Raw genomic sequence first — 24,013 nt, 5'->3', positions numbered from 1 at the left:
TATCGGTTAATAATTTTACAAATTGAAATACAAAATTTTATGAATAACTTTAATCTTCTTGTAGATTAATTCTGAAGCAATCATCTTTATTTTGATTATAATCACTGGAAGAGGCTATTGAGGGGTTTGGATCTCGTTTCCCTTCTTGGTCTTCTTCAGCTTGAAGTAGCTATAATATTTGCTGTAGATTTTCGGTAAATGATTCTTTGGATTGGGACCTTGTAAGAGCTACTGCAATCTGCCCTTTTGATTAAGAAAAATGGATTTTCTTGATCTATTGCCTTGACAAATTGAGGATGTTCTTTGAACCATTTCCTTACTTTGTTAGGATAAGCCATAGTTGAATTGAATTGGGACCACCATTTGACATATGCAATTCTTTGAAGCATTGGTGGTGCCTTAGGATGATCTTGCTTGCCATACCTATATTGCCATGAGAATACCCATGCCAATGCAAATGTAGAGAAGAACTTCCAGGGATACTGGATTCCTGTTGGTCAAATTTGTGTTTAAAAACTTTCAGCCCTTCATCGGCGGGTGATGAGCGGATAATTTATACACTTTTTGGCATTGTTTTTAGTATGTTTTTGGTATAATCTAGTTAGTTTTTAGTATATTTTTATTAGTTTTTAGTTAAAAATCACTTTTCTGGACTTTACTATGAGTTTGTGTATTTTTCTGTGATTTCAGGTATTTTCTGGCTGAAATTGAGGGACCTGAGCAAAAATCTGATTCAGAGACTAAAAAGGACTGCAGATGCTGTTGGATTCTGACCTTCCTGCACTCGAAGTGGATTTTCTGGAGCTACAGAAGCCCAATTGGCGCGCTCTCAACGGCATTGGAAAGTAGACATCCTGGGCTTTCCAGCAATATATGATAGTCCATACTTTGCCCAAGATTTGATGGCCCAAACCGGCGTTCAAAGTCACCCTCAGAAATTCCAGCGTTAAACGCCGGAACTGGCACCTAAATGGGAGTTAAACGCCCAAACTGGCATAAAAGCTGGCGTTTAACTCCAAGAAGAGTCTCTACACGAAAATGCTTCATTGCTCAGCCCAAGCACACACCAAGTGGGCCTGGAAGTGGATTTTTATGTCATTTACTCATCTCTGTACACCCTAGGCTACTAGTTTTCTATAAGTAGGACCTTTTACTATTGTATTTTCATCTTTGGACATCTAGTTCTTAGATCATTGGGAGGCTGGCCTCACGGCCATGCCTATACCTTGTTCTTATGTATTTTCAACGGTGGAGTTTCTACACACCATAGATTAAGGTGTGGAGCTCTGCTGTACCTCGAGTATTAATGCAATTACTATTGTTCTTCCATTCAATTCCGCTTGTTCTTGTTCTAAGATATCACTTGTTCTTCAACTTGATGAATGTGATGATCCGTGACACTCATCATCATTCTCACTTATGAACAAGGTGACTGACAACCACTTTTGTTCTACAAGCAACCAAGGCTCTAGTGAATATCTCTTGGATTCCTGATTGCACGATGCATGGTTGATCGCCTGACAACCGAGTGCTCGCCTGACAAACGAGCCAGCCATTCCGTGAGATCAGAGTCTTCGTGGTATAGGCGAGAACAGATGGCAGCATTCAAGAGAATCCGGAAGGTCTAAACCTTGTCTGTGGTATTCTGAGTAGGATTCAATGATTGAATGACTGTGACGTGCTTCAAACTCCTAGCAGGCGGGGCGTTAGTGACAGACGCAAAAGAATCAATGGATTCTATTCTGGCCTGACCGAGAACCGACAGCTAAATTCCGCGTGCCGTGACAGGGCATATGCAATCGCTTTCACTGAGAGGATGGGAGGTAGCCATTGACAACGGTGAAACCCTACACAAGCTTGCCATGGAAAGGAGTAAGAAGGATTGGATGAAGACAGTACGAAAGCAGAGAGACGGAAGGGAAGGCATCTTCATGCGCTTATCTGAAGTTCCTACCAATGAATTACATAAGTATCTCTATCTTTATCTTTTATGTTATTTTTGTTCATCACCATTATACATTTGAGTTTGCCTGACTAAGATTTACAAGATGACCATAGCTTACTTCATACTAACAATCTCCGTGGGATCGACCCTTACTCACGTAAGGTATTACTTGGACGACCCAGTGCACTTGCTGGTTAGTTGTGCGAAGTTGTAGTGATCACAATTTCGCGCACCAAGTTTTTGGCGCCGTTGCCGGGGATTGTTTTGTGTATGGACAACTGACGGTTCATCTTGTTGCTTAGATTAGGTATTTTTTTCTTCAGAGTTCTTAAGAATGAATTCTAGTGTTTCAAGGTGATGTTCTTATCATCACCAAAGCTGATTGATCTCATCAATTTAGCTCTTGAATGCAATGTCCTGCTGAAGCTTGGCTAGCCATGTCTAATTCCTTTAGACTGAAGCTTTAGACTAACATTGCATGATTCCTGGAATTCTCATTAAGAATTTTGATACCTTTATTTTCTTTTCATATAATTTTCAAAAAAAGCACAAAAAAAAATTTACAAAATCATTAAAAAAAAAACCAAAAAAATTTTATTTCTTGTTTAAGTCTAGTGTCTCATTTTAAGTTTGGTGTCAATTGCATGTTTCTGTTCTTCTTGCATTTTTCAAATTTATGCATGTGTCTTCATTAATCTTCAAGTTGTTCTTGATGATTTCCTTGTTTTGATCTTTGAATTTTATTGACTTGAGTGTTTTGTTGTTTCTCATATGCATTTTCATTTTGTTAGTGTCAATAGTATACAAACTGCTAAGTTTGGTGTCCTGCATGCATTGTTATTTGAATTTAGTTGCATTTTGATTATTCCTCATTATTAAAAATCCAAAAATATTTTTAATTTGTGTCTTTTCAAGTCAATAATACAGAGAATTGAAGATTCAGAACATACTGCAGAGGAATTATACAGAAAAAGCTGGGCATTCAAAAATGCCCAGTGAAGAAGACAGACTGGCGTTTAAACGCCAGCCAGGGTGCCTGGCTGGGCGTTTAACGCCCAAAAGGGTAGTAGTTTGGGCGTTAAACGCCAGAATGTGCACCATTCTGGGCGTTTAACGCCAGGATGGCAAAAGGGGGAAGATTTTGTTTTCAAAATCAATTTTTTTGCAAGTTTTCAAAGTTTTTCAAAATCAAATCTTTTTCAAATCATATCTTTTCAATCAAATGTTTTCAAAATCAATCTCTTTCCTTTTTCAAAGATACTTGCTAACAATTAATGATTTGATTCAACATTTCAAGTATGTTGCCTTTTCTGTTGAGAAAGGTTTAATGTTTGAATCATATCTTTTCTTGATAGCCAAGTTATTAATTTTTAAAATCAAATCTTTTAAAAATGTTTTTCAAATCATATCTTCTCAATCACATCTTTTTAAAACCAATCATATCTTCTTAACCTCATCTTTTTCAAAATAGTTTTCAATCAAATCTTTTTTATTTCTAATTTCAAAATCTTTTTCAAAAATCACTTGATTTCTTTTCCACTCTTATTTTCAAAAATCAATTAAGTGTTTTTCAAAATGTTTTCAAAATCTTTTACTTAATTTTCGAAAATTACTTCCCTTCTTCTCACATCTTTCTATTTATGGACTAACACTATTCCTTAATGCAAAATTCGAACTCCATCTTCTTTGATAAGTTCGAATTTTCTACCTCTGTCTTCCATTTTTCTTTTCCTCTGACACCTCAAGGAATCTCTATACTGTGACATAGAGGATTCCATATTTTCTTGTTCTCTTCTTCTTCATATGAGCAGGAACAAAGACAAAGGCATTCTTGTTGAAGCTGACCCTGAACCTGAAAGGACCTTGAAGCGAAAGCTAAGAGAAGCTAAGGCACAACTCTCTGTTGAGGACCTGACCGAATTCTTCAAAGAAGAAAAACCCATGGCAGCCGAAAATAACAACAATGCCAACAATGCAAGGAAGGTGCTGGGTGACTTTACTGCACCTACTCCCGACTTCTTTGGGAGAAGCATCTCTATCCCTGCCATTGGAGCAAACAACTTTGAGCTTAAGCCTCAATTAGTTTCTCTAATGCAACAGAATTGCAAGTTCCATGGACTTCCATTGGAAGATCCTCATCAGTTCTTAGCTGAATTCTTGCAAATCTGTGACACAGTCAAGACTAATGGGGTTGACCCTGAGGTCTACAGACTGATGCTATTCCCTTTTACTGTAAGAGACAGAGCTAGAATATGGTTGGACTCTCAACCTAAAGAAAGCCTGGACTCTTGGGAAAAGCTAGTCAATGCCTTCTTGGCAAAGTTCTTTCCACCTCAAAAATTGAGTAAGCTTAGAGTGGAAGTCCAAACCTTCAGACAGAAGGATGGTGAATCCCTCTATGAAGCTTGGGAAAGATACAAACAATTGATCAGAAAATATCCTTCTGACATGCTTTCTGAATGGAGCATCATAGGCATTTTCTATGATGGTCTCTCTGAACTATCCAAGATGTCTTTGGATAGCTCTGCTGGAGGATCTCTTCATTTGAAGAAGACGCCTACAGAAGCTCAAGAGCTAATTGAAATGGTTGCAAATAACCAATTCATGTACACTTCTGAAAGGAATCCTGTGAACAATGGGACCAATCAGAAGAAAGGAGTTCTTGAGATTGATACTCTGAATGCCATATTGGCTCAGAATAAAATATTGACTCAACAAGTCAATTTGATTTCTCAAAGTCTGTCTGGAATGCAAAATGCACCAAGCAGTACTAAGGATGCTTCATCTGAAGAAGAAGCTTATGATCCTGAGAACCCTTCAATGGAAGAGGTGAATTACCTAGGAGAACCCTATGGAAACACCTATAATTCTTCATGGAGAAATCACCCAAATTTCTCATGGAAGAATCAAGAGAGACCTCAACAAGGTTTCAACAATAATGGTGGAAGAAACAGGTTTAGCAATGGCAAGCCTTTTCCATCATCTTCTCAGCAACAGACAGAGAATTCTAAGCAGAACCCCTCTGACTTAGCAACCATGGTCTCTAATCTAATCAAAACCACTCAAAGTTTCATGACTGAAACAAGGTCTTCCATTAGGAATTTGGAAGCACAAGTGGGACAACTGAGCAAGAAAATTACTGAACTCCCTCCAAGTACTCTTCCAAGCAACATAGAAGAAAATCCAAAAGGAGAGTGCAAGGCCATCAACATGGCCAAATTTGGAGAGGAAGGAGAGGAAGTGAACGCCACTGAGGAAGACCTCAATGGGCGTGCACTAGCCTCCACTGAGTTTCCCAATGAGGAACCATGGGAATCTGATGCTCAAAATGAGACCATAGAGATTCCATTGGACTTACTTCTGCCTTTCATGAGCTCTGATGAGTATTCTTCCTCTAAAGAGGATGAGTATGTCACTGAAGAGCAAGTTGCTAAATACCTTGGAGCAATCATGAAGCTAAATGACAAGTTATTTGGAAATGAGACTTGGGAGAATGAACCTCCTTTGCTCACCAAAGAACTGGATGACTTGTCTAGGCAGAAACTGCCTCAAAAGAGGCAGGATCCTGGGAAGTTTTCAATACCTTGTACTATAGGCACCATGACCTTCAAGAAGGCCTTGTGTGACTTAGGGTCAAGTGTAAACCTCATGCCCCTCTCTGTAATGGAGAAGCTAGGGATCTTTGAGGCGCAAGCTGCAAAAATCTCACTAGAGATGGCAGACAACTCAAGAAAACAAGCCTATGGACTTGTAGAGGACGTTCTGGTTAAAGTTGAAGACCATTACATCCCTGCTGATTTCATAGTCCTAGAGACTGGGAAGTGCATGGATGAAACCATCATCCTTGGCAGACCCTTCCTAGCCACAGCAAAGGCTGTGATTGATGTTGATAGAGGCAAACTGATCATTCAAGTAAATGAAGAATCCTTTGTGTTTAAGGCTCAAGGATATCCCTCTGTCATCATGGAGAGGAAGCATGAAGAGCTTCTCTCAAAGCAGAGCCAAACAGAGCCCCCACAGTCAAACTCTAAGTTTGGTGTTGGGAGGCCACAACCAAACTCTAAGTTTGGTGTTGAACCCCCACATCCAAACTCTAAGTTTGGTGTTGGGAGGTTCCCACATTGCTCTGATCATTTGTGAGGCTCCATGAGAGCCATCTGTCAAGCTACTGACATTAAAGAAGCGCTTGTTGGGAGGCAACTCAATGTTATATTTTGACTATTTTCTTTTGTTATTTTATGTTTTTTGTAGGTTGATGATCATAAGAAGACACAAAATCAATTGAAAAAGCAAAAACAGAATGAAAAACAGGAAGAAAAATAGCACACCCTGGAGGAAGAACCCACTGGCGTTTAAACGCCAGTGAGGCTAGCAGTTGGGCGTTTAACGCCCAGTCTGGCACCATTCTGGGCGTTTAACGCCAGAAAGGGGCACAAGACTGGCGTTAAACGCCAGAAAGGGGCAAGAAGCTGGCGTTAAACGCCAGAAATGGGCACCAGCCCGGCGTTTAACGCCAGAAATGGCACAAAACGTGATTTTGCATGCCATTTGGTGCAGGGATGACTTTTCCTTGACACCTCAGGATCTGTGGACCCCACAGGATCCCCACTAACCCCACCACTCTCTCTCTTCTTCACTCATTCACCAATTACCTCAATACCTCTTCTCCAAAAACCCTTCACCTATCAAATCCATTCTTTCTCTTCACCACTCACATCCATCCTTCATAAAACCCCACCTACCTCACCATTCAAATTCAAACCACTTTCCCACCCAAACCCACCCTCACTTGACCGAACTCTACCCTTCCCCCTCTCCTATATACCCTTCTTCACCCCTTCATTTTCACACAACCTAAACACCACTTCTCCCCCATAATGGCCGAAACACAAAGCCATTCCCTTCTTTCTCATTCCTTCTTCTTCTACTCTCTTCTTTCTTCTTTTGCTCGAGGACGAGCAAATCTTTTAAGTTTGGTGTGGTAAAAGCATTGCTTTTTGTTTTTCCATAACCATTTATGGCATCCAAGGCCGGAGAAACCTCTAGAAAGAGGAAAGGGAAGGCAAAAGCTTTCACCTCCGAGTCATGGGAGATGGAGAGATTCATCTCAAGGGTGCATTAAGACCACTTCTATGAAGTTGTGGCCATGAAGAAGGGTCAACTTTGATCAAAGGTTGGACCAAGTCCTCATAAACATTTGTGAAGAGGGCGCTCAATGGAAGAGAAACTCAAGAGGAAAGCCGGTTCAACTGAGAAGGCATGACCACAAGTCCATCACTAAGAAAAAGATGGAGTAAACAAGAGACCCCTCTCATCATGAGATCCCTGAGATGCCTCAAGGGATGCACTTTCCTCCACAAGACTATTGGGAGCAAATTAACACCTCCCTAGGAGAATTGAGTTCCAACATGGGACAACTAAGGGTGGAGCACCAAGAACACTCCATTCTCCTCCATGAAATTAGAGAAGATCAAAGAATCATGAGAGAGGAGCAACAAAGACAAGGAAGAAACATTGAGGAGCTCAAGCACTCCATAAGACCTTCAAGAGGAAGAACAAGCCGCCATCACTAAGGTGGACCCGTTCTTTAATCTCCTTGTTCTTTATTCTTCTGTTTTTCGAATTTTTTTATGCTTATGTTTGTCCATGTTTGTGTCTTATGATCATTAGTGTCTTAGTGTCTATGCCTTAAAGTTATGAATGTCCTATGAATCCATCACCTTTCTTAAATGAAAAATGTTTTAATCACAAAAGAACAAGAAATACAGGATTTCGAATTCATCTTTAAAACTAGCTTAATTAGTTTGATGTGGTGGCAATACTTTTGTTTCTGAATGTATGCTTAAACAGTGCATATGTCTTTTGAATTTGTGGTTCATGAATGTTAAAATTGTTGGCTCTTGAAAGAATGATGAAAAAGGATACATGTTACTGAGGATCTGAAAAATCATAAAAATGATTCTTGAAGTAAGAAAAAGCAGTGAATACAAAAAAAAAAAAGAGACGGAGAAAAACGAAAAAAAAGGGGAGAAAGAAAAAGAAAAGAAAAAGAAAGAAATAAAGTTGTGATCCAAGGCAAAAAGAGTGTGCTTAAGAACCCTGGACACCTCTAATTGGGGACTTTAGCAAAGCTGAGTCACAATCTGAAAAGGTTCACCCAATTATGTGTCTGTGGCATGATGTATCCGGTGGTAATACTGGAAGACAGAGTGCTTTGGGCCATGGCCAAGACTCAATAAGTAGCTGTGTTCAAGAATCATCATACTTAACTAGGAGAATCAATAACACTATCTGGATTCTGAGTTCCTAAAGAAGCCAATCATTCTGAATTTCAAAGGATAAAGTGAGATGCCAAAACTGTTCGGAGGCAAAAAGCTACTAGTCCCGCTCATCTAATTTGGAGCTAAGTTTCATTGATAATTTGGAGTCTATAGTATATTCTCTTCTTTTTATCTTATTTGATTTTCAGTTGCTTGAGGACAAGCAACAATTTAAGTTTGGTGTTGTGATGAGCGGATAATTTATACACTTTTTGGCATTGTTTTTAGTATGTTTTTGGTATAATCTAGTTAGTTTTTAGTATATTTTTATTAGTTTTTAGTTAAAAATCACTTTTCTGGACTTTACTATGAGTTTGTGTGTTTTTCTATGATTTCAGGTATTTTCTGGCTGAAATTGAGGGACCTGAGCAAAAATCTGATTCAGAGACTAAAAAGGACTGCAGATGCTATTGGATTCTGACCTCCCTTCACTCGAAGTGGATTTTCTGGAGCTACAGAAGCCCAATTGGCGCTCTCTCAACGGCGTTGGAAAGTAGACATCCTGGGCTTTCCAGCAATATATGATAGTCTATACTTTGCCCAAGATTTGATAGCCCAAACCGGCGTTCAAAGTCACCCTCAGAAATTCCAGCGTTAAACGCCGGAACTGGCACCTAAATGGGAGTTAAACGCCCAAACTGGCATAAAAGCTGGCGTTTAACTCCAAGAAGAGTCTCTACACGAAAATGCTTCATTGCTCAGCCCAAGCACACACCAAGTGGGCCCGGAAGTGGATTTTTATGTCATTTACTCATCTCTGTACACCCTAGGCTACTAGTTTTCTATAAGTAGGACCTTTTACTATTGTATTTTTATCTTTGGACATCTAGTTCTTAGATCATTGGGAGGCTGGCCTCACGGCCATGCCTAGACCTTGTTCTTATGTATTTTCAACGGTGGAGTTTCTACACACCATAGATTAAGGTGTGGAGCTCTGCTGTACCTCGAGTATTAATGCAATTACTATTGTTCTTCCATTCAATTCCGCTTGTTCTTGTTCTAAGATATCACTTGTTCTTCAACTTGATGAATGTGATGATCCATGACACTCATCATCATTCTCACTTATGAACAAGGTGACTGACAACCACTTTTGTTCTACAAGCAACCAAGGCTCTAGTGAATATCTCTTGGATTCCTGATTGCACGATGCATGGTTGATCGCCTGACAACCGAGTGCTCGCCTGACAAACGAGCCAGCCATTCCGTGAGATCAGAGTCTTCGTGGTATAGGCGAGAATAGATGGCAGCATTCAAGAGAATCCGGAAGGTCTAAACCTTGTCTGTGATATTCTGAGTAGGATTCAATGATTGAATGACTGTGACGTGCTTCAAACTCCTAGCAGGCGGGGCGTTAGTGACAGACGCAAAAGAATCAATGGATTCTATTCCGGCCTGACCGAGAACCGACAGCTGAATTCCGCGTGCCGTGACAGGGCATATGCAATCGCTTTCACTGAGAGGATGGGAGGTAGCCATTGACAACGGTGAAACCCTACACAAGCTTGCCATGGAAAGGAGTAAGAAGGATTGGATGAAGACAGTAGGAAAGCAGAGAGACGGAAGGGAAGGCATCTTCATGCGCTTATCTGAAGTTCCTACCAATGAATTACATAAGTATCTCTATCTTTATCTTTTATGTTATTTTCGTTCATCACCATTATACATTTGAGTTTGCCTGACTAAGATTTACAAGATGACCATAGCTTGCTTCATACTAACAATCTCCGTGGGATCGACCCTTACTCACGTAAGGTATTACTTGGACGACCTAGTGCACTTGCTGGTTAGTTGTGCGAAGTTGTAGTGATCACAATTTCGCGCACCAGCGGGTGGGGGTAAAATTTCAGGTAGTGGGCCGGAATAATCCCACCACTGAAAAAACCAGTTTGAAAAGTGATAATTAACATTTCTTTTGAAATAAATGAGCCAAGAGTGTCGGTTTTGTTTGTTTTGAAACCAGAAAATCTTTGTCCACACATCCATGTAATCCCAATAAGAATATCCCATTGGATCAAATGGTTGGAAAATTTGGTAATACTGTTTGGGTTTTTACCAAATTGAGTTGGGGTAAGAACCTTTAGGATTTGTATTTTTGAGTGGGTTATATTTGTGAAATCTTTGGGGTCTTTATAATATTTTATTGATACCGAATCAGAATCTACAAATATAAATTCGTAGAATTGTCTTGTTTTGGTAAGGGCTCTTGGTTTAAAGTGAAATTCTGGTGGAAAAAGTTTTGGGATTACCTTATAAGGTGTTTTTTTTTTCCAAAATTCTGGTTCAATTAGTAAAACAGAGGAGAACTTGTATTTTGAAATATATGTAGTTTGGGTTTTTGAAGGTTGAAGGTTTGGAAGATGGGTTTGGTTAAATGATTGGGGTAATTTGGTTTTGGTAATGGCTTTGCCTTCTGGGTCTTGACAAATTGTTTGTTGGTTTGCTGCTTGGGTTAGTAAGTTTGAAATATGAATTTTTTTCATCTGAGCTATCACATATGTCAGCCTAAGATTTATGATGTAGCTTTGTTAGCCCCACATCTTGTAAGGCTAGTGGGATTTGGGATGGAAAGGCACAATTTGCTTTGGTCTGTTTGGCTGTTTAGGAGTTTTGTTGTTGAGTTGATGACTCAACTATATCTTTTAGCTGAGTAGATGACCCAGTTGGTTGTTGGGTTGATGAGGTAAGTTGGTGGGTTGATGACCCAATTGGGGTACTTGATCCTAATCTTTTAAATGATCCTGGTAGGGCTAGGCGAATGCCTCTGCCTCTTGAAGAGGCTAAAGATGCCTTTTAGGCATTTGAATGTGATCCCTGCAAATATTCACGTGTAAGATAATCAAGGAGAGAGTTTGAGATTCCTTGAATGTATTCAATTTTAAAATAAAAAATGCTTAAAATTGCTTGTCATCGGGCAAAAATGTGTTTGGATGCAAGATTCTTTACATCTTTTTGTAAAATGTATTTAGCAGACTTGCAATCTACCCTAATAAAAAAATTTTTGTTTAATAAGTCAGATTGAAATTTGAAAATGCATAAAACAATTGCTAAAACTTCTTTCTTTATAGTGGAATAATTTTGTTGGGAAGTATTCCAATGCTTAGATGTAAATACAATGATGCATTCTTTATTATTTAGCTTTTGTTTTAGGATACCATCATAACCTAAATTTGAGGCATCAGTTTCAATAATTTTGAAGGCTTGGGGAACAAGGAGGTAAAGGCAATGGAGTTTTTTGACACAAAGTTTGAGTTGTTTGATAATCTTTGTATGATTATTTGTCCAAAGAGGGGGTTTTTTCCCCATACGGTCTTGAAGAGGTTTGATAATCGTACTCAAATTTGGAATGAAGTGTGCTACATAATTTAGGCAGCCAAGAAACCTTTAAAGTTGTTATTCCTCTAAAATGTGATCAGAAAATTTATCTGCAAATTGGATAGCTCTATCTATAGGTGTAATCCTTTCTTGTTGAATCATGTGACCAAGAAAACGGATCTTAGTTTGGAATAAATTAATCTTTGATTTAGAAACTGTCAGACTATTATGTCTGATAGTGTGCATAAAAATTTTCACATGCTTAAAATGATCATGCAAGGATTGTGAGAAAATGAGCACGTCATCTATGTAGACGATGGCAAAGTCAGAAAAAGGATTGAAAATATCATTAATAATTTTCTGAAATTCAGATAGGACATTTTTCAGGCCAAAAGGCATCACATTCCATTCATATTGTCTGAAAGGCACTGTGAATGCCGTTTTGTATCTATCAGCCTCATGAATCTGGATTTGCCAATACCCATATTTCATGTCAAATTTTGAAAAAAGGCTTACTGAGTTTAGTCTATTTAATAAATCTTTTTCTTTGGGATAGGATACCTAATTCACTGAAGAACTTCGTTTAGATGCTTATAGTTGATAACTAGTCTAGGGGCGCCTCTCTCTAATTCGGCTTGTTTGTTGACAAAGAAAGCGGAACAAGACTATGGGCTTTTACTAGGCCTGATAAGCTTTTTGTGCAAGAGATCTGTAATCTCTTTTTGACAGTATTGGTGGAATTGTTCATTCATTTGTATGGGTCTAGCTTTTGTTGGAATTTGGCTTTCCTTGAAATCCTTTTCATACAAGAGATCCACAATATGTTGTTTTCTGTTCTAGAATGCATGAGGCAAATATGAACATATTATTTCTTGCATTTGTTGAAGAAGGGATTTAATCTTTTGTTGGGTTTCAGGTTTTTGTAACTGGATTTTTAGGGTTTTAAAACAGACTTCTTCTTTTAAAAAGTTTATTTGATTGGCTTTGAATTGGAGGAGGTTGAGGGTCCTGTGAATGGAGCTTGAAACAAATTGGAAAGTTGTTGGGGTTCCTCCTAAGTAGGTGGTGATATCGTCGTATGACATCATCAACGAGAAAAGAATTCTAATAAAGGGTGATCCCAGTATGACCTGATTTTTTAAATCTTTTACAAGGAGGAAAGGGGTCTTTATCCGGAGAAAACCATTCTTAATGATAGCATCAGAAAGTTTATACTTGATTTATAAATGGTCACCATTAGCTGTACTAAGGCGCTTTGAAGTTTTTTCAAAATATTTTGTTGGGACTAAACCTTCCAAAATACAATTTGAATCTGCACCTGTATCAAACAGGGCTACAGTTTTCAGTACAAAGTCATTCGAATATTGATATAGAATTTCATAACGGTTAATTGACTAACTAACCGCAAATTTTTTGCTATCTCATCTTCTTGATCATCCTTTGAGAGTTGAATAATTTGGTCACTGGCTGTAGTTTGAAAGGTTTAATTTTGTAGTAGTTGATCATTCTAATCTTCTTCCTTAGTGTTATTAGAATCTTCCTCCAGAATATGAGATAAACAATTCTGGAGGTGTTGTTGTTGTTGTTTGATGAGATGGATCTCTTTTTTGAGAGTATTAATCTCATCTGAAAATCCTGAATAGTTACAGGCTTAGAAACTTGTTTTTCGAGTTTTTTGAAAGTAGGTTTGATATCGTACTTGCTTTTTATAACCAAAATTTTTTATTTATTTTTGGTTTCTAATGTTTGTTTGAGCTTTTAAAAAAAGTATTTTCTTTTTTCGAGGTTAGAGATAACGTTTATGGCATCAAAAATAAGATCCTGTTCTTTTGTGATGACATTGACCTCAAAATACTCATCAGATGATGATGATATATCATCATTTTACTGAATATTATTTAAATCCTCAGAAAATTCATGTTCTGATTCTTCTTCAGAGCTTTTGATAAGGAGGTTATTAAGTTGCTCCTCAATCTGAGGATCAAGGTTGAGATTGTAGATCTTCCTCTTGAGTCTACAATACTTATTGATATCACCTGATTTTTTGCAATTAAAACAGTCAATTTAGTTTTTGTGAAGTTCTTTCTCCTTGTCTTTCCTTTGTCTAGAAGGGGGTTTGTAGTGTTTCCTGGATTTCTATTGTCATGGGTTTTGATTGGACCACTGGTTTTTGGGGTAAGGGTATTTTGGTTTTCTCTTTACTACAGGAGGGTAGACCAAACTGTTCACAAAAGGATCCTAGGTCTCTTTTGTTTTGGGCCTTTTTGCCGGCTAGTTGCCTTTGAATTTTGTCTTCTTGACAAATTTTTAAGGCCACCTTTTGGATATACGAAATTAATTGCCCGTAACTTAAGGAATCATATGGAATAATTCCATCCGGAGTTAGGCTTCTAATTTTATCCCTTACTTTATCTCGTAGGAATTTTGGGAGTCCGGCTAAGAATTTTTCTTTCCAGAATGGTTGTTGGCTATCTTCTCTAGGGAAGACTCTGCTTAAGAAAGTATCTTTATACCATTTAAAGTTGGACAAGGTTTTGCATTTAAGACTGGATAGAAGCTCAGCAGACTGATTTTTCCACAAGAATGGGTCTCTTATGAAATGATTTGCTATAGTAAATATCAAGGTACTAACAGCATCTGGGATGGTTTCCCCATTCTCATTAAGAATAGGTTCACCATTATCATTGATTTTAACTGCCGAAAGGATAGCATCTTTTTGGTCGTTAGTGAGATAATTATCCTACCAACCTTTAAGTTGTCTTGGAAATCATGACACAATAACATTTGGTATTGCTTCTTCGGAACTTTCATGGGTAGTTTGATAGGCCGTACAAACCATTATCATATGTTGTAGCATATGCATAATGTTGTATTCAGTTTTTCCATTTGTGTTCCATTCATAAATGTTGTTTGCATTAAAGCTGTTGAAGCCTAACTCTCTATCTTCCAGAGCTAGGTCAGGAGCAGTAGTTTAGAGATGATAGTGTGGATGAGTTTTAGTAAGATCTTTCCATTTTGTAATGGAGTTGGTCATGATAGGGTTGACTCTGGGTGAATCTAAGCCATCCTCAGAATCTTGTGATTCTTCATGGATAACATTGATGGATGTTTTAGCTGACTGCCTAGTAACTCTTGTGGATGATTCTGTAGTTTGAGGAGTTTCAAGGATGGTCATTTGGCTGAGGAGATGATCTATTTTGTGTATAAGTTTAGAAGTTCCTGATTCTTGTTTCAAAATAGAAGATTTGAGGTTTTGTCTAATTTTTTGGCTAATCTTAAAAGGTTTAAACAGAGGTTTTTCAAGGGTTTAGGGGCTTCGTGTGTACTGAAACTTGTGGAGCTAAGTTTTTTACCTAGAGTTTGAAGATATTTATTGGTATAATTGGTCTGTTCCATGATATTCTTGATATCTTTAGGCCCAACGGGTTCGTCAAGATTTTTTGTTTTGAGGGGCGAAGCCATAACATGGCTTTGTTTAGAATCTAGGTTATTTGTAAGGATGAACTTTCCTGTCGAAAAAAATTCAGACTTAACCAACTCCCCCTCCTGGATTTTCCAGGTTATTATGACATTTGCAAAATGAGATGTACTGATTTCTGCTTTAAAAGGATAATCTATATTGTTCTTTTTGCTATATGCATGGAACCATTCGAAAAATGGAATATGCATTTTGGCTTGATTGAGGAAATGATAATATTCTTCCGTAAAATATGAAATTTGAGGTGTCTTAAAGGTTTGTAAATACCATCTCCTCTTAAGTTTCCACTCTTCAGAGTTGCGTTTTTACGCAAGGCTTCCCTATTTATAACAAATTTTTCAATTAACATGGACATCATCATTTAAAGAAGAATATATTGGGGATTGAATAGATTGTTCATCTATATCCTCTTCCTTTTGGTAAATGGGTCTTGGAATACTAAAATCTATTTGTAACCCTGTAAGGTTGATTTCGGAGTTAGTTGTCCTAATGTGTGGATTAGGAAGAGAGGAATGAGACCTTATAGGGAAAGATTTCCTTGCAGAGGCGAAGTCAGATCTATAAGTAGACGCGGCTTCAGTCCTTGAGAAAAAAGAATTTCTTCTGTCAAAGAAGATTTCTATCTTTTCAATTTCGTCTTGTTTAATTTCTTGTAATTGGGGGACCTGTCTAGACAGAGTAGGAATGGCTCTTTCTATGGCCCAAGATTCAGGGAGATCAATTTCATCCCATTTGATATGGCGATGTATAGTAACGATTACTTTTGTTATATCCGTGACAAACAAAGCTGTCTCATGATCGGTTGTTTTTAAGAGGACTCTAGAGTTACAAGTATTCATGATTTTGCATTGAATCCTATAGATTAAGGCTGCAGGAATGGATCCTTCCTTCATGTCAAGGCCACGAAGTCGGATGTTAAGAAAGAATGAGTCTAGGATATTTCTATCTAACAAACTCACAATTTTGTTAGGGAAAAAGTTGAAATAGACCGAACCGTGCCTTAGACTGGTTTCATTAGTTCCTATGAGAGAATCATGGAAATTATTATGCCTAACATTTCTTAGACACATGAGAATGGACGCATTTAAACCTTCTCTAATGAGTGGTTTAACTGCAACTTGAACACATCCTATATGAAGATATTTATATTTGCGAATATATTCTTGGATAGATTGTTTGTTTAAAAGGTGGAATTCCTCACCGGATTCGGGTCCTAGAGGAATGTTGTTTTCGGTAGTTTTGATAATATAATTAGATTTGACAGCACACTTGGTTTCTTCAGGAATGTGTAGTTCATCCTGGGGAATGTTTGGTATTTTCCAGTTGTCTATAGCTTGATTAATATCTTCAAAGCAGACTTCTTTTTCGAAGATATTATATTTTGAAGAGAGCTCCTTAGGTCGAGTCACTTTCTCCGAAAGAATGTTGGATTTTATGTGAGATAAAGAAGGACTGTGTGCAAAACGACGAGAGAGGGAGCGGAAAAAAGACATTTTATAAAACTTACTGATATCATTGCCCTCTTTTGGTTCCGTAGGAATATGCCGATTAACATAAACTAGCACTCAGCCAGTGAATATTGGATTTTAAATTTTTTTTTGAGATATCTAATTTTTCAGATCCATAACCACCAGGGACTTTTAGTGTTTTGTTTTTATCATTTACAGGAAAACAACCAAGTTAGCCTTACTGCCCAATCATCGGGTCTTACTGCTACCACCTTGTAAATGATAAGAAGAAACAACCTGTACTTGCAGACCTAAGAATTAGGTTTATGATATTTACAAATGAAACATAAACAGTCATAAGAATATAAAGGATACCAGTATTCATGTGAATCGGAGTTAATCTAATGTTAATAAGAACATTCCTACTTTCCCATCAGGCTCACAAGTAATTGCAATAAGGACATGCTCAGGAGTAAAGTGTAGATTCAGATTCAGATATAAATTGAAGCACATATATAAACTCAAAATTGAGTGCAGATTACATGTAAGATTGAGTCAAAAATTGCGCATATATAAACAAATTGGACAAATTCACAAACTATAGATTCAAATTCAAACATTCAGTAAAGTGTAGATTCACACATTCATAATGTGAATGAGACAGAAGGAACTTACCACAGGCAAAGAGACAGAGGAGGAAGACAGTAACATAGGAAGCTGCAACGGTTAGAAGAAAGAGAACCACAAGGATAGCAACGGGTTCGACTGCGCAGTGATGGCGACTCGGCAAGGGGCTTGGCAGGCCTAGGGATGACAAGTAGGAAAGTCTGCCATACCCAGCCACGCCTCGCAAAAAGCCCACCTTTTAACGGGTTGGCCTACCCTGTCCCGCCTAGTGAGGCGGTCTTAAAATTCCACCCCGCCCCGCCTAACTGTGGGCTGGCGAGCTAAGCCTGCCAAATCTCCTTTTTTTATTATTAACTATTAAATAATATATATAATTCACAATCATTTTAATGAATTTATAATTTCTAAAGGCATAAAAAAATTATAATTTTTATATTCACAAACATTAAAGTATTTGTAATTATAAATATCTAATAAACATAATTATAAACCAAGTTTTCATCCAAAACATAATTATAAATGTTGTCTCCAAAGCAAAATAAACATAATCCAAAACATAATTATAAATATTGTCTCCAAAGCAAAATAAACATAATCTAGAACACTCAATTTTCATCTTCATTCTCTTGTAAGTTAGGTTAGGGAAAGTTAGATTTTGGCAAAAAAATTACAAAAATACCTCCTTGTAAAAAAAACACTAATCCCAGTGGACAAGCCCGCCCCGCCCCGTTAAAACCCGCAATTTAAGTGGTGCAGGTTAGGCGGAATTTTGCTATTTGGCGGTCCCAATTTTCCAACCCGGTCCGCCTTTTTTGGCAAGTTACACGGGCCGGCTTGGCGAGTTTAGACCTGTTTGCCACCTTAATGGCAGCGCAACGATGGCAACTTCGTGAGGGGCTCGGCAGCGCAGCGACGGCAACTCAGTTAGGGGCTCGGCAACGCAACAACGGCGACTCGACAAGGGGATGGGCAGCGTAGAGATGGCAACTCGGCGAGGGGTTTGGCAGCGCAGCAAGGTCAACCAAAACTGTGATGCTGAGTAGCGACTAGAGCTGAGCTTGGCTGTGGAGAAGAAGACGATTTGTTTCTCTGCTAAGGTTGGTCCATCTGAGGGTATGAGGCTGTGAGGAAACCCTTATACTTCGAGGTAGATTCACCCTAAACCTGACCCCCACCCCGAACGCGCACCCCCCCGGGCACGCGTACGTGCTGGGTGTACCAGGTCGGATTATTGCTCCATCCCGACCAAGTTGGAGCGGGTCGGGTACTTGTAAACCCCGCAAAATTAATAAATAATTAGCTAATAAATTACTTATAATTCAAAAAAAATAGAAAAATTAAATTTTGTAATTTAGAAAAGTAAAAATAATTAAAATACGAATTTTAATGATTTTGGGCCAACGGACCGAACCGATTGGACCTCTCCCATACTGGGCCCAAGGCCCACCATATAAACATAACACTCAGCCACTCCTTCCATAAACAAAAGGAATTCACGCTACACTTGGGGAAGGGGGGCAAGAAGCAAGAACTCAAACCCTTGTTTCAATTCAAATCCATATAACTTTTAATCTGGAGCTCCGATCGCCGCACTGTTTATGGCCACAAGATCATCGCGTTGAACTCTACAAATTTATTCGAACAAAGTGGTAAGAAATTTTTATTTCTTCCCCAATTTTTCACCCTCTTCAGTTTTAAAATTTTAAGTTTTTGTATTGAGATATTATGTGATTTTGATGTTTAGGATTGAATTAGCTTTGAAAAATCATTGGGCTTTGCCCCAATCATCCGTGGAAATGGTAAGGAATCTTTGAACCCATGTACCCTACTAAAATTTATGAACCTTAAGTTAATTTTAGTGATATTGTGTGGAATTAGATTGAATTATGTGTTTGGGAGACAAATTGGTGATATTGGAAGCTTGAAGTTGGACCTTGGAGGCTGGAAACCCAAATTAGTAAGGACTTGGAAAAGCGGAAGCTTAAGGAATGGTGGAATTTGAGGTGATCCAGGTTTAGGGAAGAATTGGCCAAGGTATGGTGTTGGTTTCTTGTAGATAATGTGTAATGTTACGTGAAAATTTAGACTAGTTGACCGTAGGATAAGTTGAATTGTGTGAACTTATTAAGGTTTAGTGATTTTCGGTGAAAATATTGAGTTTGTTATGAGGACATGATGATTGATGATAATTATGAGTTGTGATGATGATATTTTGATGAATGATAATTGTGTCGGATTGAAAATTGTCGAGTGTATTGATAAAATTGTATGTGTAGATGCTGAAGAGGTGTTTGAAAAATATGTGAATATGATTTTTGGAGCTTTGGGGCTGTTTTAGTTATAAAGCAATTGGTTTGAAATTGAGGATTTGGAAAATAGAGGTTTTGAACTCTTTTGGTAAAAATATATTTTAACCAACTTCGGTGAGTCATAACTTGGCTTCTTGACCTTTAAATTTTGTAAAACTTATTTTGAATGAAAATTGGGTATGTGAAGTTCACAACATTCAAAGAACGGACAAAAAATAATTTTTAACAAAAAATAATTTTTAACAAAAAAGTTATGCGCGTTTGAAGTCGGGTATAAAAAACTGATTTTTTTTATTTAACAGCTTTTTGAAGCTTCTGATGCAGATGCGTACGCGAACATGCATGTGACGCGGACATGGCATGCGTACGCGGAATTGGCCAAAGGACAGGCTTGCGTACGCAAGCAATGGTACACAATGCGGGGATGTCTCCCTGCCCAAGGGCTCGCGTACACGAACAAGGGGATGCGTATGTGAGATAGTCCAATTTTACACTTTTGCGTACGCGAAACCCCTATTTTCTGAAAAGTGTATTTTTAATTTTTTTAAACTATTTCTCTGGCTTTCCAAACCTCTTTAACACCTATTTAGGGTCCAATAGTGAGTTGTTAATCTTTAGAACTAGGGTGAGCATGTTGAATATGTTAAGTAGATATTGAAGGGGATTTGTGAAGTGATTAAATACGTAATGAGGTGTTGATAATGCTGAAAGATAAGTAATTGATAATGATGAAGATAATGATAATGAATTTGAGATTTAATGAGAAATGATTGAGAATGATATTGACAATGACGAATTGTGATTAAATTATTTTAGATACGAGTTTTTCTGGACACTTCTGTTAACTCTCTGTCGCAAGATGTGATTGGACACTTTAACTCCCCAGGTTCCCCCATCGGCATGCATATTTATATTGATTTGAGCTTGGGATTTTCTTCGTGGATAATTTTGAGCTTGAGGATGCACGCACAGAGGGTCTGTCCAATGGTTAAATACTAGGACATGCCGAGTTGGCTGTATAACCGACAGTTGAGCTCAACAGCCATAGAACAGCATACATCATATGCATTTGAATGTTTTGCTTGAGTGTAAATTTGTTTTGGTTTGCCAAACTGTTTAGCCATGTTTACTTGCTCCTTGATTATTTGTAGTGTCTGAATTTTATTTGTGCTTTCTTTGTTTGGCTTGCTTGTGTATGTTTGAGAGACCCTCTCTTGGCAGAGGTGTGAGAGGGGGTTTTTCACTGGTAATTCGGAGGGTTAGAGACTTAGAGGAGACAGAAAGTGAAATGTTAGGTTACAATTAGATTAGAACTTGTATAGCTTAGATAATTCACCTAATTTCTAGTTTAGTTGGATCTTTAAGTTTAAATCTGAGTGTCGAAGTTCTAAGAATGCCTCTAGCTTTTCCGAGACCTTATATATTACCTATGCGGGTTCCTTTACCATGCTGAAAACTTCCGGTTCTCATTCTATATGTATTTTCTTTTGTTTTTTAGATGCAGATTGAGATGCACCTCGTTGAATATCTGGAGATTTTTATGCAAGCGAAGATATCACTTTTGGGATGGTATATTTTGAAGGATTACCATGTGCTCATAACACGCAGCGGAAGAAAAGAAGGTAATCCTAAAGATCTATTTTGTGCTTAAACTTTATTCCAATAATAAATATATAGTAGGTCAGATCTAAATACCTAAGTACGCTAGTAAAAATCTTTTTCTCCTTGGATAGTACGAAGGCGCTATGCGTATCTACACCGAAACCAACATTTGCTGTCAACTCTTTGACCAATAGATATCTGATCTAAATTGAGAAACCTCTTGCAACTCTTTGCACGCCATAAAATTCTTCTCCAAGAATCAGGCTCACATACGTTTATGTGTGTAGAAGTAAAGGAATAAAACTCTTGTTATTCTCTCACCTTTCCTCTACTCTTGGCATACATATATATAGTATGAGATTTGTTATTGATTTTAAATTTGATTCTCAATTCAAATTTAAATCATATATATCTTGAAATTCTAAATCTGAATCCTTCAAATTTTATTAATCATATCATAACAATTCAAAACATAATCGATTTGGATCTCATCCAAATTTATAATTCAAATTCAGAAATAGATTAACTAATTATTCTCAAATCTCATTTAATATTCTCAATTATCATATTATTATTATATTCTTAGTGCTAGCAAAGAATATAATAATATTCCATTTGAATTAATATAATTATTTATTTGATCAAATCAAAATAATAATTAAATAATTCTATAGCAAAGGCTAGAACACTTGTTAGTGTGTGACCCCATAGGTTCAATACTAAACGGGTAGTAAATTAGTCATACTAAATTTACTAATCAAGGTTGGGGTCTAGAAACACTCCTCAACGACCCGATAGTATGAAGTAATATATTTTTATTAAGAACCTTAGAAGAACAAAGTATAATTCCTTCCATCTTTCCAGCTCTTAGTTAACCTTTAGAGTATGGTTTAATTGTCAAACTCTAACTTGATATTACCATTATTATAATGAACTGTGAATGACTTAAGAATATCATTTCTTCATTCATTCAATCCCCTTGGCCAAGGTTTTATTCATGTCAGTTATTATAATCATAGATCTCAAACTTTTTACCGAGAGTTGACGGATTCCTTATTGACTAATCATTAATTTTACAAGTATTTAAATTATACCCAATATCCATTCAACTAACACTCTAGGATATTAGGTATCCGGAATCAAAGTATAATAAATACATTGTTAACTACTATGACAGTCGCAGGTCAAAGAAAACTCTATTACTATGTTCATCTTGAAAATATCCTATTGACAAATATGCGGTAATTATAACCATTAGGAATTCTCAAAATGAGTCAGTTCAATGGTCATATCTCTGTATGCACCATCTATATATATAATTTAATAAATGAGATCTATTAATCTTTTTCCAATGAAGACCATTATATATATATATTGATCTTTTCGGATTATTAAAATGTCATTTTTAATAATCCTATGACCAAGAACAATTTAGATTAAATTATAAAAGATTTATCTCTCAATATTATTATCACTATCACAATGATAAATCTCTAAATTTTATCAATGACCTTATTAATTATTATATTAACATTTTAATATAATAACAATAATAAATTATTTGACACATGATTGATTGGATTGTGGTCATACTTCTTATTCCCAACATATTTTAGTTTTAAGTTATGTGTTTATGTATATAAATTCGCTACATGTATAATTATTTCAAAATAAAAAAAATAGGAGTCGTGTTGTTCTTTTTCATTGTTAAAAATTGCATTGTCATTTATTTTTTTATTTTTTTACCAAAGATAAGAGACTCGAACCCGAACCTCTTAAATGAGTATGGGGAGACTATGCCAGTTGAGCTATTACTTATTGGCAAAATTTGGAAAGATAGGAGACTCGAACCCGCCTCTTAATTGAGTATGGGGAGTCTGTGCCATTTGAGCTATTACTCATTGGCAAAATTTTTTGAATAAAAGTGGTTTTTTTTAACCAAAGATAGGAGACTCGAACCCACAACCTCTTAATTGAATATGGAGAGACTATGCCATTTGAGTTATAATTTATTGGAGGAAAAAAATTTGGAAAGATAGGAGACTCAAAGCCGCAACCTCTTAATTGAGTACGAGGAATCTGTACCATTTGAGCTATTGCTCATAAGCAATTGCATTGTCATTTATGTAAATAAACAGAGATGTGATTGAATATTTACTCTTTATATTATACGAATTTAAAATCTTACGGAAGAAAAATGGGAGACAAACCATCAAATGAAAATAACTACTGAACATTGGTAACTTAGTTGCATTGGTAAAGAAGCTCCGCTCGACCAGATTATTATTATTATTACCATTATTTTAATCTTTTAGCACTATGCAAAGATAGATATGGGTTTAATTTGGTGCTAACACTAGCTAGTAAAACCTTGTTGAAGACAAGTTTATAATCCCCAAATTCATGGGAACTCTCACATTTGACCCTAAATTTGACTAGAAAAAGTGTTGTATGGAGATGGAACGGATAACCTTGATGATGGTCAAATTTAAAAGACACAAAAGGGACTATGATGTTCTTTGTGCTGTCCATGTTATGCTATGATCAGAGAGTGTGGACAATGCTGCCATATTCACTACTAACTTTTTTTTTCCCCTTCTACTTCGCCTTGCTTTTAGGCTTTTTAATTTTACTTACTACTGTTTGAAATCCAAAAATAAAATTACCAAAAGAAGAAGAAAAATAAAATAGAGGTTCAAACTAATTGACCTGATACACAAGAATGAAGGAATGTAGAATAATGCGCATCACTATTCTCACGTCAGAGACACGTGATTGTTCCATCACCCACTATGCTTCCTTTTCGGCTTTTCCAATTTCCATTGTAATTTGTAATAAGGTTAATATTTTGCATTTCACGATGAAAGACAAAATTTCAAAGAACTTCATTTAAAAAAAAAAAAAACTATGTACATATAGCAATTTGAACTCTATGTATAATAACTAAAATTTGTAGTGTTATTATGTGT

At 36.9% G+C, this 24,013-nt stretch overlaps 1 non-coding gene across 1 annotated transcript; it reads right to left on the bottom strand.

The window, feature by feature from the left end:
- Positions 1–4,291: 4,291 nt before the first annotated feature.
- On the bottom strand, positions 4,292–4,399 carry LOC130937564 (small nucleolar RNA R71). The gene has a single exon (XR_009068778.1). It is a non-coding gene; the product is annotated as a small nucleolar RNA R71 (small nucleolar RNA).
- Positions 4,400–24,013: the final 19,614 nt, after the last annotated feature.

The sequence above is a fragment of the Arachis stenosperma genome, chromosome 6, assembly GCF_014773155.1.
Source record: "Arachis stenosperma cultivar V10309 chromosome 6, arast.V10309.gnm1.PFL2, whole genome shotgun sequence".
NCBI lineage: Eukaryota > Viridiplantae > Streptophyta > Magnoliopsida > Fabales > Fabaceae > Arachis > Arachis stenosperma.
This window is presented reverse-complemented; position numbering and strand designations above follow the sequence as displayed.